The following is an 18,968-nucleotide window of genomic DNA, read 5'->3' on the forward strand; positions in this document are numbered from 1 at the left end:
AGCTCGCCACACAATCACTGACACAGTCAACTTTAACCAAAACTGCTCAAGACAGACAATATAGGCCTGTTGTACGCAGAACGCTCAATTGCCAACTGTACTCGGAAAGTTACGTTGAAGTCGAAACTTCAGCCACTTCGTCAAACAGTTACAATTAAATAAAAGTATATTAGACAGCCAACGGAAGGCAGGCTGTCCAGAGCAGCGAGAGCTCAGTCTTGTAACCTACTCCGATCAAAAGGCGAGGGCCGACTCCCACAAGAGCACCCATACAAACCGAACACAGAACATTCCCGTCCCCACGACAGTAGCCGTGGTTAAACGTTTCAATCAGCAACTCGAAAACCGGCGGAAAATTCCCCTCTATTGCCGAAGCACTACCATTGCACCAATGGAGATTCTTGGCGAAAATTTCTGCACCGATTTTGCTCAATCACGGAGCTGTGCCCAGAGCTAGCCAATCACACTTACGATTTGCAAAAAACGCGGGAATTTGCCCGCCAAGACTGCTTGGGAACACAAGTCATTCCCACTCCTCGCTGGTAGCCCGCCAGAAAGTGTTTTCGCTAAGTTTCTGCTAAGTAACGGAATCTCTAGCCCAGCCACTCCTTCAGGCCCCTGCGGGCGTGTCTCCGCCGCTATTATGACAATGTTGGCGTCTGGAAAGCATCCACTCGACTCCCTCACACCCGTCGGCTTAACACTTTCAAGATCAGCGGAGCCCACCTGACACTGGACCAACCAGGTGATGAGAGGCGCTGCGTGGGAAGTCCGCGTTTGAAGGAATAGCAACATTTCACCACATGCAATTAGAGAGGAAAATCAAATTACTCAAAGTAAGGTAGAAATATGAGAGGGTGCTTCTGCCACCCCTCAAGTTCTAAGTTCTAGGGGACTTATAACCATAGAAGTTAAGTCCCATAGTGCTCAGAGCTATTTGAACCATTTTTTTGGTAAGTGTACGAGGCGATTTTTGTTAATAACTATGGAAGCACGTTCTTTGTTGGGAGTGCACATTGTGAGACCTGTGGAAACAGCAGATTTATATTGGAACGTCCCCTTTTGAAAAATTGTACAATACTGTGCTTAAACTGACACACAATATTTTTAGCGCAACGCAATCTGACTTTCAAAAATCCCTACAAAAAAATAGCCCTGACTAAAATTAACCTATGCGTTTCACAAATCGCTTACCTCACAAAAATCTTGGTTACTCGAACTACTGCAATACAGCGAGCGCCACTACTGCCAGCTAAATAAAAGATTCAAACTACGGAAGGCACTAACTACTGATAGGCATAGTTTGCAAATGAAAGATTTTAATAGAGAACAAACAATGTATTTACCTTAATAGTGTTGAAAACTCATAATATACATAGCAATTCATGACATCCAGGCTTACAAATTTCAAAACTCCGCCATCTCTCTCCCCACATCCACCACTGCTGGCGGCTCACCCCTAACTGCGCAACTCTACGCGCTGTTAACATCCAGCTGCCCAACACTACAATGGCAGACAACAATGCAAACTAGCCACAGACTGCACACATCACAGCCAGTGATTTTTCACACAGAGCGCTACGTGGCGTTACCAATAAGAAAACATAAACAGCCTACTTACAATATGAGTTTAAGGGAAACAGTTGGGAAACGTACTTGGTACCAGTCAGATGTACTGTGTGTAATTTAATGGGGCATGGGGAGCCATTCACGAAGTTTGTACCAGTAGAATGTTCAATTTGTAGACGGTTTGATCACGCAGCGCACAATTGTGGAGAGTGTCGCTCGGCAATAAGAAGGCAGAAGGATTAATTTTGTGTAGTTGTGCCTTGTGAGTCTTGTTTGTCTTCTTGTGTGTAGTGCTCAACTGTGACAAAGGAGTTGAGTAGCTAGTGTTCTGAGGAGTAAATTCAGTATAGAGTAAGTCGTTGGTAATTTGCACAAATCATGCCGGAAACAAGATCTGTTAGTACTGAAGTGCGTATAGCTGCTCTGACGGAGCAACTCTCAAAATTGTTAGAAGAGGATGCGCAGGACAAGTTACGCCATGTAGAATTAGTGACGCAAATGGAGACCTTGCGTTCTGCGCAAGAGTCGCAAACGGGTTCAAGTCAGTAGCAATGTCCAACCTTGCAATATATCCTTCAGTAGCTAACCAGATCACGCCTTTCCCGGGTAAAACAGCAGAGGATGTCACAGCGTTCATTAACGATGTGTTGGCAACGGCTGCAATGAGCAATTGGTCGGACGTAACTACGTTACATATGGCAAATTTGCAACTTTCAGGGGAATCCAAGACGTTCGTGATGTACCATGAGACTCTTAGTAAGGCGAGCACGTCTGAAAAATTGGCAGATGGGTTACGACAAAGATATCGTAAGCAGAATAGTGCAAGATTTTTTAGGGAGAAGTTAGCTAATTTGACACGGAAGGTCAATGAGACAGTGGAGTCTTTTTCAGATAGGATACGGAAAATTAATTCGCAGACCTACGAATTATCGGGTAATCCTGATGCAGAATTTTCTCGTAGGGTTAGGCTGGAAAATCCTGGGGATTTAGCTGCAGCGTATTGCAACACATCTGCAGGAGATAGACATTGCAACAATGGTTCGCAATGATAAACGCATCTTTGCGTCGGAGAGAAATTGTTACCGTTGTGGGAGGAAAGGTCACGTGAAGGCTTAATGCAGACAGCCGCAGTGCTATGCTTGTAAACGCTACGGTCACAAGGTGAGTGAGTGTCTTAGTAAGCAGAATGGTAACTGGAGTAAGCAGGAAAAAGCGTTAAACGGGAACGGAAGTGTTTCGTCCATCGGAAGACATTCCTGGTAAGCAGAAGTACGGTGAAAACTAGTACAGAGACGGATTGTAAGGAATAACAGATGTAAGTTTTTGATTGATACAGGGGCACATGTATCTGTTGCTAGTCTAGACCTCGTGGGTAGGAGAAGACTAGGTACTCCTAGGTATACATTACGCGGAGTAGGGAATAATGAGTTGCAATCATTGGAACTGTAGAGTTCGGAGAGCAAATGGAAGTGTTGCCAACTGTGGGACAAGGGTATTCTGTGATTCTCAGACTGGACTTCCTCGATAAACACCATTCCAAAATTAGTATTTCACAGCGTACAGTTGAAATTAGTGGAAACTTGTTTTCGATGGGGACAACAGCTGTAAATGTTTCTACGTCGCGAGGTGCATCCGTTGCTAAGATGTCACCAATTGAACCGCATACAAGGGCATTAAAGATGATTACGCATGTCAAAGTGCCTTCGGTGCGGGGAAGTTAGTTTGGTTGTTAGTAGGTACCGATGTACCACAGCAGAGACTGTGTGTGGTGGAGCCACTGCAGAGCAATGAAGCATTGGATGAAACGCATTGTTTTATTAGGAGGAGCGTTGCGCGCGCAACGGATATAAATGGGGAACTGATGATTCCAGTCAGTGTAGATAATTTTGGGGCAGATGAAGTGGATCTCCCAAAGGGTTTAGTGGTAGCAAGTTTGGAAATACTCGACGATGAGGATATAGGTGAATCCCAAGGTGATTATAATGTCAAGCAAACCGTCAAGGCATCTGTTCTACGTGATAAGATTCGTCATTTGGAGAATGGTGATCGGAAAGCTATGGAAGCTTTGTTATTAGAGTATTTACATTTGTTTGATTCAGAAGGCCCATTACCAGCAACTCCTATTACACAGCACCGTATACCGACTGGCGACAGTCCGCCGGTCTATAGAAAACAATACAGGATAGCGAAACACCTACAACCACTAGTGGAAGAATTTATTAATCAACAGTTAAGGGACGGTATTATAGAGAACAGTGAAAGCCCGTGGTCTGCCAACATAGTGGTAGTTCCTAAGAAGTCATTGGACGGTACTAAAAAGTATAGATTTTGTTGTGACTATCGTTTTTTGAACGCACGAACTGTAACAGATGCGTATCCAATACCGAACATCACGGAAACATTGGACAACCTAGGTCGGTGTAAATATTTTTCGATACTAGAACTTAGGAGTGGGTACCATCAGATAGAAGTAAGTCCCGAGGATAGACCGAAGACGGCCCTTACAACAAGCCTTTGTCACTTTCAATATCGCAGAATGCCATTTGGGTTGAAAAACGCTCCTGCTACTTTCCAGCGTCTGCTAGATGGTGTGCTTCGGGGACTGAAACCGAAGATTGCTATAGTATACATCGATGATATTGTTACTTTTTCGCGTAATGGAACGACTGAACGAAGTATTTAGTAGGCTAACTTATTATATGCATAATTGTTGCAACTGATTGCCGGGAATTTATATATATATATATATATATATATATATATATATATATATATATATATATATATATATATTTGAATTACAAAAAACAAATACTAAAAAAAAAGTTGCATGGCGCGAGATTCGATCCGGCGACCTTCGGATTACGAACCCGAGCGCTTACCGCTGCGTCACGACGCGGTAGAAAATTATTAATCGTAGAGAGTATTTCACGGCAACGGTTTCTTTTAACTGTCGATTTTCTCGACAATGGCTGAGAAGTGCATCTTGGTGCTTTGCCACATTACACCTTTAGCCATGAGCTCTTATTATGCGCAGTATGAATCGAATCTGAATTTCACAATTGGCGGCCTCCCCTTGTAAGAGCGGCAAATCTTACGCTTAATGTCTAGAAATGTCAGTTTGCTCAGACGCAAGTGACTTATCTTGGACATATTATCAGTCAGGAAGGGGTAAGAACAGATCCTCGTCTAACGTCGGCTGTGCGTGGTTTTCTAGTACCACAGACCACTAAACAAGTTCAGCAATGTGTCGGTTTATGTAATTACTACAGACGATATGTAAAGGGATTCGCGGAAATTGCAAACCCATTAACGACATTGTTAAAGAAAGCTGTTAAGTTTGAATGGACAGCACAGTGTGAGGGGGCATTCGAGAAGCTCGAACAGATACTAACATCAGACCCAGTGTTGATACTTCCTGATTTCGAACAAGAGTTCATACTATCTTGTGATGCTAGTAATATTGCTGTAGGTTGTATTCTTTCTCAGGGGGTTAATGGATGGGAACATCCAGTGGCTTATGCTTCCAGGCAACTGAATAACGCAGAGAAGAATTATTCAACTACAGAGAAAAAAATGTTAGCAGTGATTTACGGTATCTCGAATTTTCGCTGTTATTTATATGGGCGTAAGTTCAAGGTGATTACAGATCACGCAACATTGAAGTGGTTGTTGGGGTTGAAAGATCCTTCGAGTCGTTTAACGAGATGGGCACAAACTACGAGGTAATTCACAAACCAGGGATAAAACATACTAATGCAGATGCGCTCAGTAGAAAAACAGCAGCTGTACAAGTTGTGGGCGTAAGTGAGAATCAGTGGATAAAGGCGCAAGCCTCTGACAGAGAGTGTCAATTGTTTTGAACGCAACCGCAGTTTGAAATGCAGGATGGGTTGCTTTGCAGGAAGACGAAGTGCGGACTACGCATCGTAGTACCGGAGTCGCTGAAGGAAGAAGTGTTGAAACAAGCGTACGACCGTGTATTGTCGGGTCATGGTGGTAAAAGGACGACTGATAGACGGGTAGCTGAAAGGTTTTGGTGGAAGACACGTTGCAGTGATGCAGAGCAGTATGTGCAAAATTGTATACCGTGTGCGCAGAGAGCAGATTTAAGTCATCAGAAAATTCAGTTACAGAGACTACCTGAAGTGGATCGTCCGTTCGCATTCATCAGATTAGATGTAATCGGGGCATTTAACAAGACTCAAGCGGGTAATTGATACGTATTAACAATATTAGATCATTTTTCCCGATACCTGGTAATGGTAGCTATTCCAGATCAGAAGGCAAGCACTGTTGCGCAAGCCTTAGTAAATAACTGGTTGCTGAAGTATGGTGTGCCTGATACTATAATTACAGATCAGGGTAGTAACTTTATGTCGGAGCTGATGAAGCAGTTATGCCGTTTATTGAAAGTTAAGAAATTGCGGACAAGCCCATTTCATCCTCAGTCGAATGGACGAACAGAACGGGTTCATAGGACGTTAGTTAAGATGATTAGTCATTACGTAAATTCAGAACACACGGATTGGGACGTGTATTTAAATTTGTTGACAAGCGCATATAACGCGAATGTTCATACAGGTTGGTTCAAATGGCTCTGAGCACTATGCGACTTAACTTCTGAGATCATCAGTCGCCTATAACTTAGAACTAATTAAACCTAACCTAAGGACATCACACACATCCATGCCCGAGGCAGGATTCGAACCTGCGACCGTAGCGTTCACGCGGTTCCAGACTGAAGCGCCTTTAACCGCACGGCCTCACCGGCTGGCAGTTCATACAGGAACGGGGCTCCCTCCGTATGAGGTAATTTATGGTCGGAAAATGCCATCACCATTTGATGTGCTCAAACCTCAGGTACGTTCACAGGATGAGTCAGTGAAGAATTTCGCCAAGAAACAGAGAGATTTGGCAAAGGGTACGGCGTGCTAATACTAAAGCTTTGGAGAAACAAGAGAGTATTGGGCAAAGAACAGGTAAACTGCCGCAATACAGAATTGGTCAATGGCTATTGTTGGCTAATCTTTATGTTCCGAAGGGTAAAACGAAGAAGTTTTTGACGAAATATTCTGGACTGTATCAGCTAAATGAAATAGTGTCTCCAGTGAACGTAAAGTTACAGTTACCAACCAAGTCGTCAGCAGTTCATGTGAGTAGGATTAAGCCATTTAAGGGCGCAGTGGATGCGTTATCGCAGATTCCTCCAGCAGTAACAAAGGGTGTGAGGGTACCGAAACTAAAAGAACAGCAGAGGAACGTTCCTTACGCACTTAGGTCTAGGGATAAGTAGATTAAGTGTCCTTGGGGAGGAATATGTATTTTTTGTTATTAGGTAATAGGGTATGTATAGTTTTTAATTGTCGTATGTGTGTTTTAGACGTGGTAAGGAAGGAAGCGATTGACATGGCTCCCTTTTCCTTCAGGTGCCGCACCAGGATGTGGCCCGGGAAACTTCTCGTCAGTCTGGTACTGCTACACTGTTGCAGAGGAGAGGTGGTGCAGGTGCAACCAATACACAAGGGAATTTTGTTCGCAAGACAATTAGATGTGGTATTGTCAAGATGCACGTGGACAATTGTGTTCACGTATACTATATGGGGAGTGAGGAATGATGTACGGACACTACAGGATGGGTTTACGGCGTTACAGCCGGCCACGGAGAAGGAGGGGTTGTTTCAAGACATACGAAACGAGTATCAGGAATTGAAGCTCTCATACGAAAAGCTGAGAAGGCAGCTGCAACAAGTAACGGAAGTGGTCATGTCGTGCCTCCGGCGAAGAGGAATTTACCGTTATTCTATCACATGTCTAAAGTAGAGTAATTAAGGATCAGGCGAGTATACACGTAGAAGTGCAAATATCAGTGATGGGTATCAATTCACAGTACCAGTGGTATACAGTACACTCGTATCAAATTAAATGGGATGCACTTGGGAAGTGGGTGCAAGTGCAAACTCGGGAAGTATTGTTAGTGTCAAGACGGAGGAGTGCTCATGTGGTAATGTCTACGGAAGATTTGACAGACTGTTTCAGGGGAAGTGTGTTTATTTGTCCAGCAAAGGTGGTGGCAACCCACAATAATTCGTATGAGATGCAGTTGTTCTTGGGGAATACGGGAGCCTTAGAATGCGAAAAGAAGGATTACTTCCGAGACCGAAACTTCAGAAAGTTGGGGAACATTGGATTTACTCTGTGTTCGAACTAGAGACCATAGTTGCCACTTGTTACAGAAATGGTATTTAGACAGATATATCAAAGCTTCAATTGCAGGGCAGTGGGTTATTTATTAATGGCACTGGATGTGAATAGTGGGGAAGCATTTTCACCTACCAGATATTTTCACGGGTACAACAATGATTAACGTGACACAGCCTATCTTGTATTATCCAGAGGAACCGCCACACATATTGCCTCGCCAGAACCTAAAGTTTATTAACGATTCCTTTGATCCCACTTAAACAGTATTAAGTGTACATAGATCATTAGCAGATAAGAAATGTTGACAGTGTTGAAGGAGTAGTTGTAAGATACCTGTAGAGTATAAGGAGGTACGGCATGCACAACCAGGAATCAAGAATTGTAAAATTCAGGACGAATTTTCTTAAAGGAGGGGGATGTGTAGTATCGCGGAATAGTAAAGAGTTGAAACGTGGAATATTGTCGAAGTTTCGTTGCCTATACCGAGAGCCAGAGGCAGTAGGTTAGCCAAGAGGTAAGAGGATTGCACATGTATTGGAATGTGTCGTCACGTAGGGGCAATGGCCTGGTTACGCACAACAGGCGAGAGAGAATTGCATAACATGCGGGTTTGTGTTAGATGGAGACTTTCGTAGAGTGTAAGACAGAGGTATAGCGTCAGCTGTTCTGCATTTCACAAGTTCGCGTAGGTCACAAGAAATGGGTTCAAATGGCTCTGAGCACTATGGGACTTAACATCTTAGGTCATCAGTCCCCTAGAACTTAGAACTACTTAAACCTAACTAACCTAAGGACATCACACACATCCATGCCCGAGGCAGGATACGAACCTGCGACAGTAGCAGTCCCGCGGTTCCGGACTGCAGCGCCTAGAAACGCACGGCCACCACGGCCGGCAGGTCACAAGAACACACAAGGGGCGAGTACGACAGATAAGTCAGCAGTATAAGTGGAACGAATGCGTTCATTACAAACGAACATGACGTCAGGACGGCGCTCGTGCTTCCTTTAAATACGCCAGCTTTGATAGCAAAAAGGTACTCGCAGTTAGACTTGCAGTTAGATGTGTACTGGGTCACTGCGTAGCGCTCAGCTCGGTGATCGACATGTTAATCTTTATTAAGGAAATGTTCCTGTAAGGGTGGCCCATACAGCTGCAGAGGTGAGGGGACAGTACCAGCTCTGGTGCTCTCTGCTGCCGCTGTCAATCATCAACCCAGGATTAGCAGACATCGCGGCAGACTCGCTCTCCACCAATGCTGACCACATCAGTGAGCCGTCGTCGAGATCGTGCGGGGCCTAGGCCCTGTGCATCCGCCGTCACAACCGGGTGAGCCGACGACGCTGGAGACTACAGCCCGTTCCGCCCGTCCACCGCAGACGAGCCACTCTGAGGAGCAGGGAAGAAGACGGGGTGGGATAGAGTACACTCCGCACTACGAGAACGCTTCTCGTGCCGACAGCGCCAGGGCTCCAACCCGGAACCCCCAACGTGCAGCGGCCTGCTGTCCGCCGCCGAGCCGGCCGGCCAGCCGAGCGCCGCCAGCCACGCGCGGCAAAAGTAAGGGCGACGATGCGCTAGCAAGACTGGTGCGGCCCAGAGCTGGTGTCACTGCTACGAGTCAGCAAAGACTCGGGGAAGGTCACCAAGCTCAGCCAGCCTGTGTTACGCAGGCCACATTGTACTCAGCAGGAATAAAGGTGTTGTGAATTAATAATGTTTCTTTGGCGTTTCTGACGCGTCCACAGTCATTTCCTAGCATCCTGACAACTGGAGAGGTCACCGCTCGGCTTCCAGTCCACCGTAGGCCACTGGGACCACTGGGGCGCCTACAATATTGTGCCGGTTTACGTTACCGCTGTACTTCGTCGCCAAATAGAACGTGTGCAAAAAATCTGTCATCATTCCGTGATTTCTCTTGTGGCCAGTGGCAGAACTGTACACGACGTTCAAAGTCATCACCGTACACTTATTGGCGCATATAAATATGGTACGGGTGAAATCAATGTTGATGTAGCATTTTCAACACCGACGTTTTCGAAATTCCCGATTCTCGCGCAATTTGTCTGCTACTGATGTGCGGATTAGCCGCGACAGCAGCTAAAACACCTACTTGGGCATCATCATTTATTGCAGGTCGTGGATGACGTTTAACATATGGCTGAACAGTTCCTGTTTCCTTAAATAACGTAACTATCCGTAAAATTGGATGATGTCGTCCAGAATACGGAGAAGCATACATAGCACACGCCAGTTGGTCATTTTGATCACAATATCCACACATCAACACGATATCGACCTTTTCCACAATTTGTAAACGGTCAATTTTAACACGGGTAATGTATGACGAGGCAAATACCGTCCGCACTGGTGTATTGTTACGTGATACCACGTACTTATACGTTTGTGACTATTACAGCACCATCTATCACTAAGCGAAAAAAGTGGTCCAACTAAAACATTCATATTTTTATGTACTACACGAGTATGTAATAAAAAATGAGTGTTTCTATTTTAGAAAATCGCAGTTGATATCCGTCTGATCTATGGAAGCGCCATCTAGCAGGCCAACCATAGCGCCATCTGGTATCCCCCTTCAAGCTAGAAGAGTTTCGTTCTTTGTAGTTTTTTTCGTTTGATGCTTATTTCGTGAGATATTTGGCCCGGTCACTATCAATGGGCCACCCTGTAAAATAAATAAAGTGCATAGCTATCCGTACTATTAATTTTTAGGGAAAATATAAAAGAAAGAATTGTCTGTGTAATCAAAAACAATCCTTCCTTGTAGTCTGTATTATGCATCAGCAGTGTGGAAGGTATTAATTTGTTTAAGAACGTGAATATAAATGAAGCTAAACAATTCTTTCACAAAAAAAAACGACATCCACTTGGTACCTGTCATAAAGATAAAATCAGTCAGATGAAAACCGTATTAAATAGCGGCAGTGCACAGTGTTCTTTTCTTTTGCAAATCACGTCTTTCGGTTTTATTAGCAAATAACATTTTTAGCAAATAAATAAAAGCATATAAGCCGTGGTAAAATTTGCTGTTTTGAAGAGCGCGCCGCAGCGCGTAGTGTGAAGCAGTCGCCCTCCGTTTCTGGTGGTGGCGCCGCTGTGGCAATCGCAGCTTTGGTGTCTTCCTGTGGTGTGAAAGGTAGTCTGTTCACTTGCATTCAAGGGGCGCTATGAGCTCGATAGGCGGCGAGTCTGGTCAGTTGGTCAATGGGTCAGTCGGAGTGAGTCTGGGTCAGTCACTCGTCACCAGTTGCTGGTCTGTTTCTTGTTCGCATTTGTGCAAGAGTGTCTGTCGTCCGGAGAGTTAGTATGTGTTAGGCCGCCAGTCTGCCCTCGTTTGTTCAGGCAATGGTCATTGGCGGTTGGATCGATCGGTTGGTCGGTCGCGCACTGAGACACAAAATGACTTTTCCGTCTTGAGCGCCGGCGCATGTGAGTTCGCTACGTCAGTCCAGTGGGCCGCGCCGTATAGCGAGGGGTAGTGGCTTCGCGGCCGACACGCGAACAACAGGAGTCAACCCACGACATCGGTCTGGCCTGTTCGAGCTGCGACGCCGTGAGACGGGAGATCGGCGCGCCTTCCTGTGTCCGTCGAAGCAGCTGGCAGCAGACTTTTCAGGAGAGCGTTTTCATCTACATCTACATCTACATCTACATCTACATTTATACTCCGCAAGCCACCCAACGGTGTGTGGCGGAGGGCACTTTACGTGCCACTGTCATTACCTCCCTTTGCTGTTCCAGTCGCGTATGGTTCGCAGGAAGAACGACTGTCTGAAAGTCTCCGTGCGCGCTCGAATATTTCTAATTTTACATTCGTGATCTCCTCGGGAGGTATAAGTAGGGGGAAGCAATATATTCGATACCTCATCCAGAAACGCACCCTCTCAAAACCTGGCGAGCAAGCTACACCGCCGGCCGTGGTGGCCGTGCGGTTCTAGGCGCTCCAGTCCGGAGCCGCGCTGCTGCTACGGTCGCAGGTTCGAATCCTGCCTCGGGTATGGATGTGTGTGATGTCCTTAGGTTAGTTAGGGTTAAGTAGTTCTAAGTTTAGGGGACTGATGACCATAGCTGTTAAGTCCCATAGTGCTTAGAGCCACTTGAACCATTTGAAGCAACACCGCGATTCAGAGCGCCTCTCTTGCAGAGTCTGCCACTTGAGTTTGCTAAACATCTCCGTAACGGTATCACGGTTACCAAATAACCCTGTGAAGAATCGCGCCGCTCTTCTTTGGATCTTCTCTATCTCCTCCGTCAACACGATCTGGTACCGATCCAACACTGATGAGCAATACTCAAGTATAGGTCGAACGAGTGTTTTGTAAGCAACCTCCTTTGTTGATGGACTACATTTTCTAAGGACTCTCCCGAATCTCAACCTGGTACCCGCCTTACCAACAATTAATTTTATGTGATCATTCCACTTCAAATCGTTCCGTAGGCATACTCCCAGTGTTTGTTCCGCTATCATATAATCATACAATAAAGGATCCTTCTTTCTATGTATTCGCAATACATTACATTTATCTATGTTAAGGGTCAGTTGCCACTCCCTGCACCAAGTGCCTATCCGCTGCAGATCTTCCTGCATTTCGCTACAATTTTCTAAATGCTGCAACTACTCTGTATACTACAGCAACATCCGCGAAAAGCCGCATGGAACTTCCGACACTATCTACTAGGTCATTTATATATACCGTGAAAAGCAGTGGTCCCAAAACACTCCCCTGTGACACGCCAGAGGTTACCTTAACGTCTGTAGACGTCTCTCCATTGATAACAACATGCTGTGTTTGCTAAAAACTCTTCAATCCAGCCACACAGCTGGTCTGATATTCCGTAGGCTCTTACTTCGTTTATCAGGCGACAGTGCGGAACTGTATCGAACGCCTTCCGGAAGTCAAGAAAAATAGCATCTACCTGGGAGCCTGTATCTAATATTTTCTGGGTCTCATGAACAAATAAAGCGAGTTGGGTCTCACACGATCGCTGTTTCCGGAATCCATGTTGATTCCTACATAGTAGATTCTGGGTTTCCAAAAACGACATGTTACTCGATCAAAAAACATGTTCTAAAATTCTACAACAGATCGACGTCAGAGATATAGGTCTATAGTTTTGCGCATCTGCTCGACGACCCTTCTTGAAGACTGGGACTACCTGTGCTCTTTTCCAATCATTTGGAACCTTCCGATCCTCTAGGGACTTGTGGTACACGGCTGTTAGAAGGGGGGCAAGTTCTTTCGCGAACTCTGTGTAGAATCGAATTGGTATCCCGTCAGGTCCAGTGGACTTTCCTCTGTTGAGTGATTTCAGTTGCTTTTCTATTCCTTGGACACTTATTTCGATGTCAGCCATTTTTTTGTTTGTGCGAGGATTTAGAGAAGGAACTGCAGTGCGGTCTTCCTCTGTGAAACAGCCTTGGAGAAAGGTGTTTAGTATTTCAGCTTTACGCGTGTCATCCTCTGTTTCAATGCCATCGTCATCCCGGAGTGTCTGGATATGCTGTTTCGAGCCACTTACTGATTTAACGTAAGACCAGAACTTCCTGGGATTTTCTGTCAAGTCTGTACATAGAATTTTACTTTCGAATTCACTGAACGCTTCACGCATAGCCCTCCTTACGCTAACTTTGACATCGTTTAGCTACTGTCTGTCTGAGAGGTTTTGGCTGCGTTTAAACTTGGAGTGAAGCTCTCTTTGCTTTCGCAGTAGTTTCCTAACTTTGTTGTTGAACCTCGGTGGGTTTTTCCCGTCCCTCACAGTTTTACTCGGCACGTACCTGTCTAAAACGCATTTTACGATTGCCTTGAACTTTTTCCATAAACACTCAACATTGTCAGTGTCGGAACAGAAATTTTCGTTTCGATCTGTTAGGTAGTCTGAAATCTGCCTTATTACTCTTGCTAAACAGATAAACCTTCCTCCATTTTTTTTATATTCCTATTAACTTCCATATTCAGGGATGCTGTAACGGCCTTATGATCACTGATTCCCTGTTCTGGACTTACAGAGTCGAAAAGTTCGGGTCTGTTTGTTATCAGTAGGTCCAAGATGTTATCTCCACGAGTCAGTTCTCTGTTTAATTGCTCGAGGTAATTTTCGGATAGTGCACTCAGTATAATGTCACTCGATGTGTCCCCACCACCTGCCCTAAACATCTGAGTGTCCCAGTCTATATCTGGTAAATTGAAATCTTCACCAAAGACTATAACACGCTGAGAAAAATTGTGTAAAATGTATTCCAAATTTTCTCTCAGTTGTTCTGCCACTAATGCTGCTGAGTCGGGAGGTCGGTAAAAGGAACTAACTATTAACCTAACTCGGTTGTTGAGTGTAACCTCCACCCACAATAATTCACAGGAACTATCCTACTTCACTACAGGATAAACTACTACTAACAGCGACAAACACGCCACCACCGGTTGCATGCAATCTATCCTTTCTAAACACCGTCTGTGCCTTTGTAAAAATTGCGGCAGAATTTATCTCTGGCTTCAGCCAGCTTTCTGTACCTATAACGATTTCAGTTCCAGTGCTTTCTAACAGCGCTTGAAGTTCTGGTACTTTACCAATGCAGCTTCGACAGTTTACAATTACAATACCGATTGCTCCTTGGTCCTCGCATGTCCTGACTTTGCCCCGCACCCTTTGAAGCTGTTGCCCTTTCTGTACTTGCCCGAGGCCATCTAACCTAAAAAACCGCGCAGTCCACACCACACAACCCTTGCTGCCCGTGTAGCCGCTTGCTGCGTGTAGTGGACTCCTGACCTATCCAGCGCAACCCGAATCCCCACCACCCTATGGCGCAAGTCGAGGAATCTGCAGCCCACACGGTCGCAGAACCGTCTCAGCCTCTGATTCAGACCCTCCACTCGGCTCTGTACCAAAGGTCCGCAGTCAGTCCTGTCGACGATGCTGCAGATGGTGAGCTCTGCTTTCATCCCGCTAGCGAGACTGGCAGTCTTCACCAAATCAGATAGCCGCCGGAAGCCAGAGAGGATTTCCTCCGATCCATAGCGACACACATCATTGGTGCCGACATAAGCGACCACCTACAGATGGGTGCACCCTGTACCCTTCGTGGCATCCGCAAGGACCCTTTACACATCTGGAAGGACTCCCCCCGGTATGCACACGGAGTGCACATTGGTTTTCTTCCCCTCTCTTGCTGCCATATCCCTAAGGGGCCCCATTACGTGCCTGACGTTGGAGCTCCCAACTACCAGTAAGCCCACCCTCTGAGACCGCCCGGATCTTGCAGACTGAAGGGCAACCTCTGGAACAGGACAAGCATCCATGTCCGGCCGAAGATCAGTATCTGCCTGAGACAGAGCCTGAAACCGGTTCGTCAGACAAACTGGCCTTCCGTTCAGCCTTCCGGAATGTCTTTCGCCCCTGCCACACCTTGAGACAACCTCCCACTCTACCACAGGTGAGGGATCAGCCTCAATGTGGGCAGTATCCCGGGCAGCCACAGTCTTAGTTCGATCGGGGGATGCGTGGAGCGAGCTGGCCGTCCCCGACAAACCTCCATCTAGACCCCCTCAGTGATGCCCATTGGCAACAGCCTCAAGCTGGGAGCGAAGGGATGCCATTCAGCCTGCATCCGAACACAGCAGTTGCAGTCCCTGTCCATGCTAAAAACTGTTGTGCAAAGAACGTCTGAACTAATCTACAGAGAGCACGAACAAATAGACACAAAATTTAAACGGTTATTAAAATACAAGATTGCCTAGTAAATGCAGTAATGCTGCTACTTGCGCACTGCTGAGACACTGCTCGGCGGCGGAAGGAGGCTACGCGATTTTACACTATTCAGGAACTAAAACGCGATGCTACACTGTCAGATACTATAATACGCCCGAAATTTATGAATTAAACAATGCAAGTACCAATAACACGCAAAGGGGGTGCTGCGCCAGGTCTTCGCCAGACATCGCAGTTTATTAGAAGTTAAGTGATTCGTGATATGTTGTTTCATTTACTTGTTACATTCTACTTGTTTTCTTGGTCAGTCTCTCGTCCCCAGCTTCCTCGCCTATCTCTCGTCCGCATTTGTTAGGCAGTTAGTGTCTGTCTGGCGGTCTGCTGTACGTTAATAGCTGCCTCTGTCATGTTTGTCGGATTCGGTGTCAGCGAATTTATTGCTTTAAGTGTAAAGGCCGAATTCCTGAAATATATTTTTATCTTGCCTTTCATCTTGAGAGGTGGTATTTGTGTAATGTAGAGCATGTTTGGCTAACCTTGTATATATTATGTAAGATTGCATTTCATGGATTTTTATTTAAATGGTCATTTTAGTATATAAAGTTGCCACCCTTCCACCGTAGGAGATTTATTTTATTTTTTTTTTTTTAAAAAATCAAGTTGCACCTTCGGTGGGAATTTATTTATACGGGGCGTCTAGTTTATGAGCTTGTGTGAGTTGTTAAAATTTTTAGTTTAAAGTAATTTGGTGTGTTGCAGATTTGTAGTCTTTCAGAGGTTGTTGTGAGCGGTCGTGACTATGGCTGTGTCAAAATGGAGCGGCAAGGCTCTCAGCCCGAAAGCTCATAATGCCAAAAATTTGTTCTTTCTGCCTCCGTATAAATTGTAACTTGATATTTAGAGGGTGCTTTCTGATTGTAATTTTAAATCTGTTTCTAAAAAAAAAAAAAGAAAAAAGCGCTTTTAGGAATAACATTTCCGTTTGTTGAAAGAAATTTGATTTCTTTTTATCAGTTACCCACTGGGAACTACTTCCACGCTCACATAGTGTGATTAAATGTGTCAATGTTTTTGATGAATCGCTAGTAAATAAAGTAAATTCTTAAGAAAAGTTTTGAAAGTAAATTCGCGGTTAAGCATAATTATTTATCCACATTGAAAATTGGTGGTAAGGGGTCCATTTCAATCACTTCACTGCAAAAGAAGGATGGAAAACAATTTTTTTAAAATTGGTGTTCATGCTGCTGGCCGTAGCTGCACACGAAACGAATAGGAGAGATTCATAAATTGGTTTTAACATTCAAGGGTGCACCCAGTAGGTGAAAATCGCGTCTGTTGTATTTTAAATCTTTTACTGGCCAGTTATGTTTTTGGCACCTTTTTTTAAAACGGTTACTATACTAGTGTGTTCGGTAAAGAGAACCTATTCTCCTTGTCCTATATTAGACAGAATGTCGCCTGCATGTACGAGAAACAGCAGTAGTACGTGTAGCGTGACAGTATGTGGACCGAGTGGCTTCCGGGCGCCGTTGCGTTCAAAGTCTTCAGGTGTGACGTTCCTGCTAAATGCCCTAATAACTCGGTACCTGCTGGAAGCCAGAACGAGGCCTGTGGACGCAGACGTTTCGCCGAGTCCAAAGCGACGCCGCGAGTTTCTGCCTGTGCTGCTTTCCGGCGCCCGCCTATTGCGGGCGAGGTTTTGTGGTGTTCGCTCCACAGCGCAGTCGGGCGGCGACTTTCGCCGGGGCTCTCAGTCCAGTGGCGGCACCGGCGTGGGCGGCAAATTAGCCGACACGCGTAGCGGGAAGTGCGTAGGTGCGTGGCAGCGCAGCGCGGGTATTGTACGCCGCTTGCGTGGGCGGTCCGGGCACGCGGCAACTCCGCTTCTGCCCGTAGGGGCGGACTGCAGCTCAGAACAGCGAAGCCAGCGAGGCAGACAATACACAGACAGACTGTGGCGCGACATCTAGCACTGCCGTATTGTCATTCTGCAGTTGTTCTGAAAGCGAGTAAGTTCGCACTTGGTTTTCTAAGCTACAAACATTTCCATTATGGTGGAGTAAAAGAAGACTGGGTCTAAAGTACATGCGTTATAGGGAAAGCAGCAGACATTCTTGTTAGCTTCGATGTGGCATCGTTATTTACTAACGTCCCAGTATCAGATACAATGGCGATCATAAGAGAGAATGTTGCTCCAGATGTTTGTGTCTTCGTTCGAGCTATTTCAAATACAATGGTGGATTCTATGAACAGACTGACGGCCTTGCTATGGGCTCACCCATTTCGCCAAGTTGCAGCTGACGTTTTTATGGAGTAACAAGCGTTAAGTAGTGCTCCTTTGAAGCCTTCTTGGCAACGGCCTAGCCGCAGTGGATACACCGGTTCCCGTGAGATCACCGAAGTTAAGCGCTGTCGGGCGTGGTCGGCACTTGGATGGGTGACCATCCAGGCCTCCATGCGCTGTTGCAATTTTTCGGGGTGTACTCAGCCTCGTGATGCCAATTGAGAAGCTACTCGACCAAATAGTAGCGACTTCCGTCAAGAATACCATCATAACGGCCGGGAGAGCGGTGTGCTGACCCCACGCCCCTCCTATCCGCATCATCCACCGAGGATGACGCGGCTGTCGGATGCTCCCGGTAGGCCACTCGTGGCTTCAAGACGGAGAGCTTTGAAGCCTTCTTGCTGGATCCGCTATGTAGACGATACATTTGTTATATGGCCAAACGGCGAAGAAGAACTTCATGCGTTCCACAATTTCTTAAATGGAATTCACCCCAAAATCAAATTCACCTTGGAGGTTGAGAGTGAGTTTGTTTGGTCTCCCCTTCCTAGATGAGTGGCGTACAGAACACTTGATAACACTCTAGGTCACAGAGTGCACAGAAAGCCGACTAATGCAAACAGGTATTTAGATGCCACTTCGCACCACCAACCAGCCCAGAAGCAAGCGGAACTCAACACTCTGTCTTCACGTGCCTCCAGCTGTGACGACAGCTTGGAATCGGAGTTGAATTTTTTAAAGAGGACATTGAAGGCAAATGGTTATGATAGTTATTCAATCGACAGGGCTTTTGGCGGAATATTTATACCGCTAATAAGAATGACGAGAAACCGCCTTCTCACTCCGTAAGGTTACCATTCGTTCTGGGGTCACTGAACGCACAAGCAGAATTTTACAGAAAAATGGTATTCAGAAATCTTTCTTTAGTTAATTAAAAATAACGAGAAACGGATGCACCTGATTACTTCCACAATGCAGGCGTCTATCAAGTGCCATGTGGCTGCGGCAAAATGTATACAGGGTGTTACAAAAAGGTACGGCCAAACTTTCAGGAAACATTCCTCACACACAAAGTAAGAAAATACGTTATGTGGACATGTGTCCGGAAACGCTTACTTTCCATGTTAGAGCTCATTTTATTACTTCTCTTCAAATCACATTAATCATGGAATGGAAACACAC

General features: G+C 45.6%; 1 pseudogene; it reads left to right on the top strand.

Moving 5' to 3' along the window:
- The first annotated feature begins 17,853 nt into the window (after positions 1-17,853).
- Positions 17,854-17,971, top strand: LOC124796988 (annotated as a pseudogene).
- The last annotated feature ends 997 nt before the right edge of the window (positions 17,972-18,968 follow it).

The sequence above is a fragment of the Schistocerca piceifrons genome, chromosome 4 (assembly GCF_021461385.2).
Source record: "Schistocerca piceifrons isolate TAMUIC-IGC-003096 chromosome 4, iqSchPice1.1, whole genome shotgun sequence".
Taxonomy (NCBI): Eukaryota; Metazoa; Arthropoda; class Insecta; order Orthoptera; family Acrididae; genus Schistocerca; species Schistocerca piceifrons.